This window comes from Melitaea cinxia, chromosome 14, assembly GCF_905220565.1.
Source record: "Melitaea cinxia chromosome 14, ilMelCinx1.1, whole genome shotgun sequence".
Lineage (NCBI taxonomy): Eukaryota > Metazoa > Arthropoda > Insecta > Lepidoptera > Nymphalidae > Melitaea > Melitaea cinxia.
In genome coordinates, this window is record NC_059407.1 from 13,813,246 (window position 1) to 13,825,215 (window position 11,970).

Consider the following 11,970-nt stretch of genomic DNA (forward strand, 5'->3'; position numbering starts at 1 on the left):
TATAAAGTTTGCTTCAGCCTGTAATATCCCACTACTGGACATAGGCCTCTTTCCCCATGTAGGAGAAGGATCAGAGCTTAATCCACCACGCTGCTCGAATGCGGGTTGGCGGATATATTCCCTACTATGAGTAACGATCGCTATCAGGTGTACATGATAACAACCGGGACCGACGGCTTAACGTGCTCTCCGAGGCATGGTGGGGAGACCCACTAGGACTGCACAAACACCCAGACCACAGCAAACACCTGTATGGCCAACACAAATGTTTGTCATGTGCGGGGATCGAACCCGCAACCGCCAGCGCAACAGGTACAATCCATGGCTGTGACCGCTGCGCCAACGCGGCATCTATAAAGTTATGTTAACATAATAATTATTATGCAAATGATGTCTTGTGTACAATTTGCTAACTTAACGCTAAAGAGCGATTGATTATAAACATAACAATATACACGGGTAAGTAAGTTATTAAAAAGTATTTGATATTTTATAGCCTAGGCCTGTTGGCATAGTTCGCAGTGAACCCTACTTTCTGCTCCGGGTATGTAGTTCAATTCCCGCCCTGATCCGGGGAGTAATATAAATTTATTTATACGTGTTACTAAACTAGCGTCCTTTCCATTTGATATCAGAATCGATTTTATAACCTAAATATGTTACTTAATTACCCTTACTATCCCTTTGATAATAAATAATAATAATAAAATAATGTATTAAATAATTATTATTTATACAAGTTATTACCGTCGTTTGTACGTTAGTGGTGTGTCAATGACTTAATCACCTGAGTTTTACAGTTAAGTTATTTTATTGTTTTTATTTTTAGCTAATTTTCCCATGATTTCAACATTTTTTCGACGTTTCAAATTTGTCGATTTTAAAGTTACTTAGTAATGAGCTGTACTTACTACTGCTTCATTTTGTTCACGTATAATTTCAGCTATGGTAGGTTATGTGTATATGCATGATTTATATGCACATTTTTTACCAGATGCACGCATATGAATCACCTGTTAACCTAAAACACAATCATTAATAAGCCTCTATTATTCATATAAAATTATTAACCTTACAATCAATTAAACTTGCATATTTCACGCGCGCAGTCACTTGACACTGGAATACTGAAGCAGAGCGTGAAGTTAAATAGTTATATTATTTCGCTGCGAACCCTTCTCTATCTATTCAATTTGTTATTAAAATCGAACTCATTATACGTAATTTATATCAGAATTAACATAAGGTTAGATATTCACATATATCCTTATGAATATTAAACAGTATTTTATAGACGTTCGTATATTATTCTGATGTTTGTTGTTACGATTATCTTGTATAAGAATATAATATGATAAACTCACACAGTCGTCTATCCCTAAGATAGGCACTTAAAACCTTGAGATGGCGAATGCTAGCGCAACCGCATCTCGCCCCACCCAGGCGGACGATTGCTCACACGTGGTGGTTTTTTAGTCAGTAGGAGTCTGACATAACCCTCTGGCAACCCCGCGCCGAAGGGTATCCATGACGGATTTTCCCCACGTAAAAAAAGGCACCTAAAGCCTATTTAACCCGTAGTGAAGCAGCGAGGTGAATTAAGCTCCGATCCTTGTCCTACACGGAGAAAGAGGCCTATGGTGAGCAATGAGATGTTATAGGCCGAATCGTCGTCTTTAACATATACTGTTCCTCACATAGGCAACTTAATTGTTTGTTTTATAGGTAAAAACCGACGTATACATTTTCTTTTAAATGGTTAATACTCGTATACAAAACAACGCATAAATAAATATTGGTTACAAGCTTAAGGCTGGAATCCAACCTACAGCCATAGAGCGAAAAGCGTTGCCACTGTTAATAGCGCTAAATTATAGCCTAAGTTTTTGTAAGTTATTCAATAAAAAATAATCGTTTAACATTATACGAACACAAATAAAGGGTTTGATGGACTTATAAAATTTTACATAACAATTATTCTTATGATTAATGGAATGCAATAACATTTAAAACGACTGTGTTATTAGGAGTCATTAAAATTTATGTTTTTAGAAAAATTGCAACGTCTACGAGAACCGAGTTAACGACGCTACGATTACTAGTAATGTATTCAAGACTGGTGACGCGCTGCTGGTCGATTCACACGGATTACGGACTTAGTCTTTTATTAAACCAATCTTCAAACAAAGGAAGAGGTTCTCAATTAGATTGTAGTTTCTTATGTGTATTACTCATAATTTTTTTACTGGTTGTACCTACCTATATTGATTATTCTTTTTTTAATCAAAAGTTGGTACTTGCCACGTGGTTCCATTTAAATTTGATTGAGATTTAACGAGTATTTTTTCATTTATCCCTAATAATGCGTATTTAATAGAATATTTATTCGTCTACTTACGTTTTCGAGATAAATTAATGTTAGTTTTTTTTTTTCGTTTCGATAGAGATAGATTATATTTCACACAATTAAAACTATCATTACAGCCTATCACAGTCCACTGCTGGACATAGGCCTCCAAAAGTTTACGCCAAAAATAGCGTGAACTCATGTGTTTTGCCCATAGTCACCACGCTGGGCAGGCGGGTTGGTGACCGCAGTGCTGGCTTTGTCGCACCGAAGACGCTGCTGCCCGTCTTCGGCCTGTGTATTTCAAAGCTAGCAGTTGGATGGTTATCCCGCCACCGGTCGGCTTTTTAAGTTCCAATGTGGTAGTGGAACTATGTTGTCCCTTAGTCGCCTCTTACGACACCCACGGGAAGAGAGGGGGTGGCTAAATTCTTTAGTACCGTAGCCACACAGTACAATTACAACTATAAGTACAATTAAAACTATAACTAAATTTAAATTTAACTATTATCTGTCCATCTTTGGTAAAAATGGAAGAACATATATATATATATATATGTATATATATGTCTATGTATATAGAGAATAAAAGAGGAGACATATATATATATATATATATATATATGTCTCCTCTTTTATTCTCTATCTTTATTAACTCGGTCACTAACGTTATATCTTCAAATTATCATCTCTACGCTGACGATCTGCAAATTTACACCCACTGTACCATTACAGAATTACCAGAGGCTGTTTCTCGTATTAACGAAGATCTACTGGCCATTTCTAAATGGAGTCAATCTTTTGGCTTAACAATGAATCCAAGAAAAACACAAGCTATCATTATTGGAAGCTCTAAACTTATTCCTCGCTTAAATAAGACACAATTATCCCCTGTAATTTTTAACGGTGTTGAAATTCCATATAGCGAAAAAGTGACAAATTTGGGAATCATATTTGATCAAAACCTCTCGTGGTGTCCACAGATTTGTGAGATAAGTCGAAAAGTTTTTTCTGCTGTGGGATCCCTTCGCATGCTACAAAATTTCCTTCCTACGTCCACCAAAATTGCGCTCGTACATAGTCTTCTCTTACCTATCTATGACTATGCTGACACTTGCTACCTTGACATAACCGAGGAGCAATTGAATAAGCTTGAGCGCATTCAAAATTTATGTATCCGATTCATATTTGGTCTCCGCAAATATGATCACATTTCCAATTTTCGCAAAAAACTCAAGTGGCTCCCAATTCGCCTTCGCAGGAATACTCACATTCTCAGGCTACTATACTGCATTATGTTTAATCCGGCAACTCCATCTTACCTAAAAGAGCGGTTTAAATATCTAACTGATTTACATGAACGTAGTTTACGGTCGAACAACAATCTACTTCTTGAAATTCCTTCTCATTCCTCTACTTTCTACACCAAATCCTTCACCGTACAAGCTGCTCGACTTTGGAATTCTTTGCCCTTGTGGATTAGACGTTCTCAATCCCTTCCTATTTTTAAGAAATCCGTTAAACTACACTTTCTTAAAATGGGTGGGAATTAATCCTTTGCTTTAGGTTTCCAGTCTTATGATTGTCTTCTTCTGTCACTATTAACTTTCTTTAAAAACTTCTTAGTTATCTAGTATGAACTTTGTGTGTATGTGTGTGTATGAATGTGTGTGTATGGGTGTGTGTCTGCGTGTATGTGTGTGTTCGTATGTATGTAAACAAACTATCTGTGTTAGTATGTATGTTTATTTATTGAGTTGCTTTCTATTATTTTTTATAAAATTATACTCTACACCTACACCGTCAATATATCATCTCCTTTGCCCTAAGGTTGCCTGGAAGAGATTGCTCTTAAGCAATAAGGCCGCCTTTTGTACATTTTTTTTTCTACAAATTATTGCTAATGTTGCTTGCTTATTTTATTTGTATGGTGTACAATAAAGTGTTAAATAAATAAATAAATAAAATATATATATATATATATATTTATATTGAAAAATGAAAAAATATGGCGGTACGAAGTTGGCCAGATCAACTAGAATTAATATCATTTTCGTGCTAAAGAACCTTTGTACTTAAAGTTAGAAAGCTGTAACTGATATAAAATATTCAATTTCCAATCTTTCCATAGTACCTACGGTAGTCCGTGATGCAGTCTCTTAAGTGTCGTACGATTCGAGGGGCACGTGTTTAATGATGTATAAACATCTCTTGTACCTCTTTCCTTTGTTATAATTCCCTTTTCGTATATATACTGTTCGAATGTCTAAATAAATTGTAAAATACCTTTTTTATACAACTAGATAACGATTATCGTAGCTCATAGACGCCGTCAACTCAGCGCACTACTGGGCCTACTCCAAACCCCCACAGGAGCTCTTGTCAACTTACTCGACACATGAACACAACACTGCTTGAAAGCAGTATCATTTAACTGTGACCTTCTGTAAGGTCGAGGTACTTTCCCAGTCGGGTTGCTCCACATTTGAGCATAATATTTTCTTCTGAGCTCTACGTCAGTTATCTTATTCTGTATATTGAAGATCTTAAGGAAAAAATAATTAGAGCGCTTTCTAGTCTATACTGAAGGCATATAGTAAGACTTTGTCTCGACGAAAACTATTGAATGAATTTTAAATGATTTAAGCGTAACTGAACTTGATTTGTTCATACCCATACGAGCTAGGGTACTAGATACTTTTTAGTCCGAAATTAAGTACGTAACCATTTCAACTAACAAGAAATTAAAATGTATAAACGAAAAAAAAAGTCGATAAAAGAAGCAAAGAGCAAATAAAAGCGTTTTCTTGCGCAAAACCAGAAGAACAAGTAATGTTTTACTTAACAATACATATGTATCTTACAATCCTATTGTTTATTATTCAGGCTCAAATATTCAAATGATTATCAATAAGGCCCTATAGTACTCGTAACAGTTTAAATCATACACGAATGTAATTTAATACAAAGGCGCCCTGAAAACGTTTCAATAGGTTGAAACTTCGTCGACATACATCAAAATATTTTCCCTCGCATGAAAAGCATTTAGACAGACTATTTTATCAAAGAGCCGTCCATGTCTGTCTGCTTTCAACATTTCTATAAGCGTGTATTCGTCCTTTCGCTGGAATATCATCAACTTTCGTATTCAACACAGAACTCCGTGCCGCTGAATGGCAAACGCGAGCATAAGCAGTATTAAAAACTGCTTTTTTTTTTTTCAACTAAAAATCGACGCCGAGGGCCCTCTAAGTAAACCAGGTGACACGACCCAGTAATGCGACCCCTTTAGTGGTACAACTTGATGTACCCTGGCGCGGGTCAGTGTGCAGAGCATGAATGACCTAATTTCAAGTATCTCACCATTGCTTGTGACGCACCTAAATCACGAGTAGTGTAATTGGTCATAAACTACGGATAACAATGGGCGACATACTATTATATGATGCACGGGAAGTTTTAGGCAAACTTCACAGTCACACGCGTTTGATTTAAGTTACATTATTCTATAATAGTAATATAAAAAAACGATTAACTAATAAAAATGACGCCCGTTCTCGTGTAATGGTGCGTGTGCCGTGTCGGCGGCGCCTTAACACCGAAGGTTACGCGTTTGATTCCCATTCGGATTGGATATTTATGTTTATACAAATATTTATTTCCGGTCTGGTTTTTGTCTGGTTGTTAGTCCTTGTGGATCTCCTCACTGTGTCTCGAAGAGCACGTTAAGCTGTCGGTCCCGGTTGTTATCATGTACACCTGATAGCGATCGTTACTCGTGGTAGGGAATATATCCGCCAACCTGCATTGGGGGAGCGTGATGCATTAAGTTCTGATACATCTCCTACATGGGGAAAGAGGCCTATGCCCAGCAGTGAGATATTACAGGCTTCAGCGTAAACAAATTTCAACATCATGTGTCGCACAAACACTTTTTTGCGATAAGATGTATCTAACTACGTTAAAAACATATTAGGTATACAAAAACAAACCAAGTGTTTAGTAATCAAATTTTTGTCGACTTTTATTACAGTACAGTATTAGTACAATAAAAAATCACATAATCATCAGAACAATTGCAAATGCATATACTTATTCCTTTTTTAATAGACGTTCTAGAAAATACTGTCAATACTTTAACACATACACCAATAAAAAAGAACACGTCTCAAAGAAATACATTTTAAAAGTAGAAATTTTGGTCTCTATTTTTGTAAAAATATTTTATTCTACAAGAACAGTACATTCCATAGTAAATTATGTTCAAAAACATTCCTTTACAACTCACAGCACGATTAGAACCGTTGCAGTATAAAAAGATTATTCATGTTCTACATATTTCAAATCCTAAGCCAACGAACTCGTACGCGGAGAGAGCATTGCTCTGTTGATCGCAATATCACTCGTTCGGATCTTCGCTAAGAATGAACAAACAGACGCTCTACCAACAATAACACGCGAAACAATTGTCTATACTTCGATAAACTGGTATTCAATAACAATATATAACAATGCAAAACCAATCTAAAGTAAATTGAAAAATCGAAACATAAAATTCAAAGTCTCTGCAGTCTGTTCTGTGTTTATCACGTATCAGTTACGTTTTTAGTAGTTTAAATTTTTGCTACAAAATGTTTGAATACTTACAAATTTGCAACTGTATTACTTAGGTACTATTACTTTGTAAAAACCGGAAACTTCCAGTCTTACTATCAATATGTAAGCCATGTAATACTCGTGTACAGATAATACTACTTGCTATTAATCAACGTACCTAATGTACCTATGTACCTAATGTAATAAATGTAAATGGATGATTCAAAATCTTTAATTTTTGTTTTAACTAAAACTTTTACGTGAATTTAAACTAATAAATGAAAAAAATCGTTCCAAACCTTCATTTTTATACATATATATATTTAACGGAATTTAATTAAAATATTATTATATTATATTTATATTTTGATAACATATTTTGTAAAAATATGGTGTAAATATTTTTGATAATTATCTTTTTCATTACCATTATTACAATGAAACGTATTTAAATTCGTTGTAGTTTATTTTTTTATTTCAATATAACATCCTCTCATGATATTATCAAGACTTTTTTTTACTAAAAACTCATTTTCGACTTAATTAATCTGTATTTTATTTATAAAAATCTTATCACTACCCGGCATTTTCCAAGGTTTTTCTCATTATGTTAATCGTAGTTTGTAATCTGCCCTTCACAATCCTTAGGTATCAATTAAATTGATATTATTTTCAAAATTATTTCGTAACTAAGTGTAACAATGTATATCGATAAAATATTGATTATAATACGAAAATATATAATTAAATAATATGATACAAATTATTTATATAAATCATCTATTGTTATAAATAAGCATAGCCCACAAAATTAGCAAGTTAAAGGTGGTTGTTAAGACACAGGCGACCAGTCCAGTGCTACTTCAACTTGAGATGAAATCTACATAAGACTGACGGTGTAGGCTGGATGAGGCTTGCGGAAAACCGGGATATCTGTCGCGAAGATGGGGAGTACTATGTCTAGTAGCAGTGGTCTACAATAGGCTGAGCTATATATATACATTATGAGAGCAATAGAAACAAAATAATGAACTATTTGTCCGCCTATATATTCGTCAGTAATACGTAAAATCTACTACACACATTAGGATTACACAAATGAAACAGAAAACTGTATTAAACTTTTGTCTTAATCACCAACCTTTTTTTTGGTCGTTCACAGTAAGTATATCTACAATTTTTCTGCGAGTATAAAGTAATTATGTATTTAAATCGAAATAAAAAAATCGTGAAATATGTATACATATGTTACTTTACTTTTTATTATATTCTTACATCACTCAATGTTTATCTTCGATATTATTATTATACGAACGTTGTTATAATTGCAGTGACATCATTTAGTTTGTTGTGACAAATGGTAATCTTTGTTAATCGTGTTCTTTGTTAAGTTACTTTAATGTTTTTAACCGACTTCCAAAAAAGGAGGAGGTTCTCAATTCGACTGTATTTTTTTTTTTTTTTTTTTTTTTTTTTTATGTATGTTACATCAGAACTTTTGACCGGGTAGACCGATTCCGACAAATTTTGTTTTAATCGAAAGGTGGTGTGTGCCAATTGGTCCCATTTAAATTTATTTGAGATCTATGTAATAACTACTTTTCGAGTTATATCTAATAATGCGTTTTTACTTGACGCTTTTTTCGTCGACCTACGTTGTATTATACCGCATAACTTTCTACTGGATGTACCGATTTTGATAATTCTTTTTTTGTTGGAAAGGGGATATCCCTAGTTTGGTACCATGATAAGGAAACCAGGATCTGATGATGGGATCCCAGAGAAATCGAGGGAAACTCTCGAAAATCCGCAATAACTTTTTACTGGGTGTTTCGATTTTGATAATTTTTAATTTAATCGAAAGCTGATGTTTATCATATGGTCACATATAAATTTTATCGAGATCTCATAACTACTTTTTGAGTAATCTTTGATAACGCGTAGTTGCTTGACTATTTTTTCGTCGATCTACGTTGTATTACTTGTCGATGTAATTGAAGTCGGTTTTTTTTTCGTTTGCGAGCAAACACAATTATTAACTGACTGGACTGATATAATAAAACTGCAGCTGGAATTTACATACATATAGGAGGCATATATATAAAAACTTTTTATATAATTTTATTATGAAAGCAATAGAAACAAAATAAAGAACTGTTTGTCTGTGTCAGTAATACGTAAAATCTACTTACACATATTAGAATACACAAATGAAACAGAAAACTGTCTGCTTCAGCTTGTAATATTCCGTTGCTGGGCATAGGCCTCTTTCCCCATGATGATAATAATGAATGATATGAACAATTATTAATAAATATTTTTGTTAATTTGTGATTTTAGTAATTTCGTAATCTTAAATATTGGTTGGTTACCGCTTCAGCCTGTAATATCCCACTGATGGGCATAGGCCTCTTTCCCCATGTAGAATAACAATCAGAGCCTAATCCACCACGCTGCTCCAATGCTTGTTGGCGGATATAATTATATACTATGAGTAACGATCGCTATTATATGTACATGATAACAACCGGGAGCGACGGCTTAACGTGCTCCCCGAGGCACGGTGGGGAAACCCACAAGGACTGCACAAGCACCCAGACTATGACAAACATCTGAATGGCCAATACAAATCTTTATCATGTGTGCGGGGATCGAACCCGCAACCGCCTGCGCAACAGCCATAAACCAGTGCTGTGACAGTTGCGCCAACGCGTCGTCCAGCCAGCATCTGGCTAGTCATTAATTATATTATACCTACCATTATTCCCTATAAAACAACTTAATTTAAAAAATAAAATAAAATTACATGAAATTATTACAACTTCAGTTTCGAATTATCACAAAATACGTTTATCAGTAACATATGTATACATTTCTTACTATAATCTTAAATTTACCAAAAGGCTTCAAATTCTAAAACCGAATAACGTAAATGTTTAACTTATACAGACGCAAAACGAATTTAAAACTTTTTATTAATGATATTTTTTGTTTTAAAAGAAATACAAAAACATAGAAATAAAAAATTAAAAATACAATAAATTGTCAAAACACAGCAACTACGTAAAGACTAATATGTTAATAAAACATAAAAATCATAACAATTAAGACGAAATGCGTCACAAACTATCGAAATCTACATACTAAGATTTTTATTACCCTCATTTGTCAGTCACATAAAAAAATATTACGTTACTCGAAGATATAGCAGTTTTTACCAGGAAATTGAAAAAATTATTTATCTTATTTATTTTATACTTTATTTTACACCACAAATATATTACAAACAAAGCATAAAGATAGTTACAGACAGTGAAGTACAATGGGCGGACTTATAGCTAATTAGCCATTTCTTCCAGACAACCCATAATCATCATATGTTATATCATAAATTATAATTTTTTTTTCTTATAACTGTAATATTGTAAATGTAATGTAATTTGTGATTTTATTAAATCAATTATTATGGGTACGTATTATGCAAACAGCGCCATTTGTTGTGTGAAAAAAAGAACAGTTGAAAAATGACTGTATATTATTAATCCGGTAATTATATTCATCATCATCATCATTTCAGCCTATCTTAGTCCACCGCTGGACATAGGCCTCCACAAGTTCTCGCTAATGGCGTGAACTCATGTGTTTTGCCCATAGTCACCACGCTGGGCAGGCGGGTTGGTGACCGCAAGGCTGGCTTTGTCGCACCAAAGACGCTGCTGCCCATCTTCGGCCTGTGTATTTCAAAGCCAGCAGTAGGATGGTTATCCCGCCATTGGTCGGCTTTTTAAGTTCCAAGGTGGTAGTGGAACTCTGTTATCCCTTACTCGCCTCTTACGACACCCACGGGAATAGAGGGGGTGGCTATATTCTTTACTGTTGTGTGGCTACAGTAATTGTATTATTACGTACAAAAAAAAAAACGCAAATTTTGTAATAATTACAAAAATCGAATTACACACAGAAACCATTTTTCACCAATCGAAGAATTTTAACGTGATAAAAATTCGTTTTAATAATAATCTATTACTTACTGATCGAATTTTTCCACTTAACGTTACTTCCCGTATTACGAACCGAAAAAAGTAACCGGCGCAGTAGCGTACATTACGACCCAGTTCTAGAGCGATGCACCTCGAAACGGTCACTTTGACCTCAAGCGATAGTGGCCGTTCAACTATCCAGTTTACTCGTATACGACGGGTCGCTATTTAATCGAAAAAATTGTCGCAAATTAAATTAGGATTTGAAAGCATAAACATATCAATTTACAATAACAGTACTTGCAGACGATACTTTACTCGCGATAGGAAAACTTCCTTTAAGCTTAGTAAAAGGACTTTATTAGCGGAGGTGATATTTGTAACGACGAGAGTTAGGCATAAACACAGCTATGTACAGTAAACAATGCAGATTTTCCCTGTCGACGATGGAATGAAATTTTAAAACAAATTTAATAACCGAATTTTTAGCGGCTAAGCTTTATTAGAGTCGCAGCCGTGTGATTATATATTTATTTAAATTAGGAATATATTAATAATAATAATGCATATAAAAACGAAAAATGAGGTTTGACATGAACATAGATATAAGAATTAATGTCTCGTTTCCTTACAATGTATCTTTAAATATTTTTCAGTTATTTATTTTAACCGACTTCAAAAACGGAGGAGTTTACTCAAATATATATATATATATATGGTGTATGTTTTCGTTTATGAACCAATTTCATTAATCCCAGAGAAATCGAGGGAAACCCTCGAAAATCGTGCGTTTGTTAATTTTTTTCGTCAACTCACGTTGTATTACTTGTCTACGTAATTAAAGTCGTTTTTTTTTCGTTTGCGACCAATTATCGCTCTTTTCAGTAGCTTGCAGCACACAATATTATTCTATTATTCATACAATGGACAAAAACAAAGCAATAGTTATTCTAATTAATTGTTATCGAATGCGCAATTACGCATTCCAGTCACCGTATCGACCCGACAAACAATTTCGTGCATGCCATTATACCTGTTTGTTTCAAT

At 34.2% G+C, this 11,970-nt stretch overlaps 1 long non-coding RNA gene across 1 annotated transcript; it reads right to left on the minus strand.

Annotated features, from left to right (window-relative positions):
- Nucleotides 1-874: 874 nt before the first annotated feature.
- LOC123659563 lies at nt 875-1,479 on the minus strand. Its single transcript, XR_006744031.1, has 2 exons — nt 1,365-1,479; nt 875-1,021 (listed from the first exon to the last, which is right to left on the minus strand). It is a non-coding gene; the product is annotated as an uncharacterized LOC123659563 (long non-coding RNA).
- Nucleotides 1,480-11,970: the final 10,491 nt, after the last annotated feature.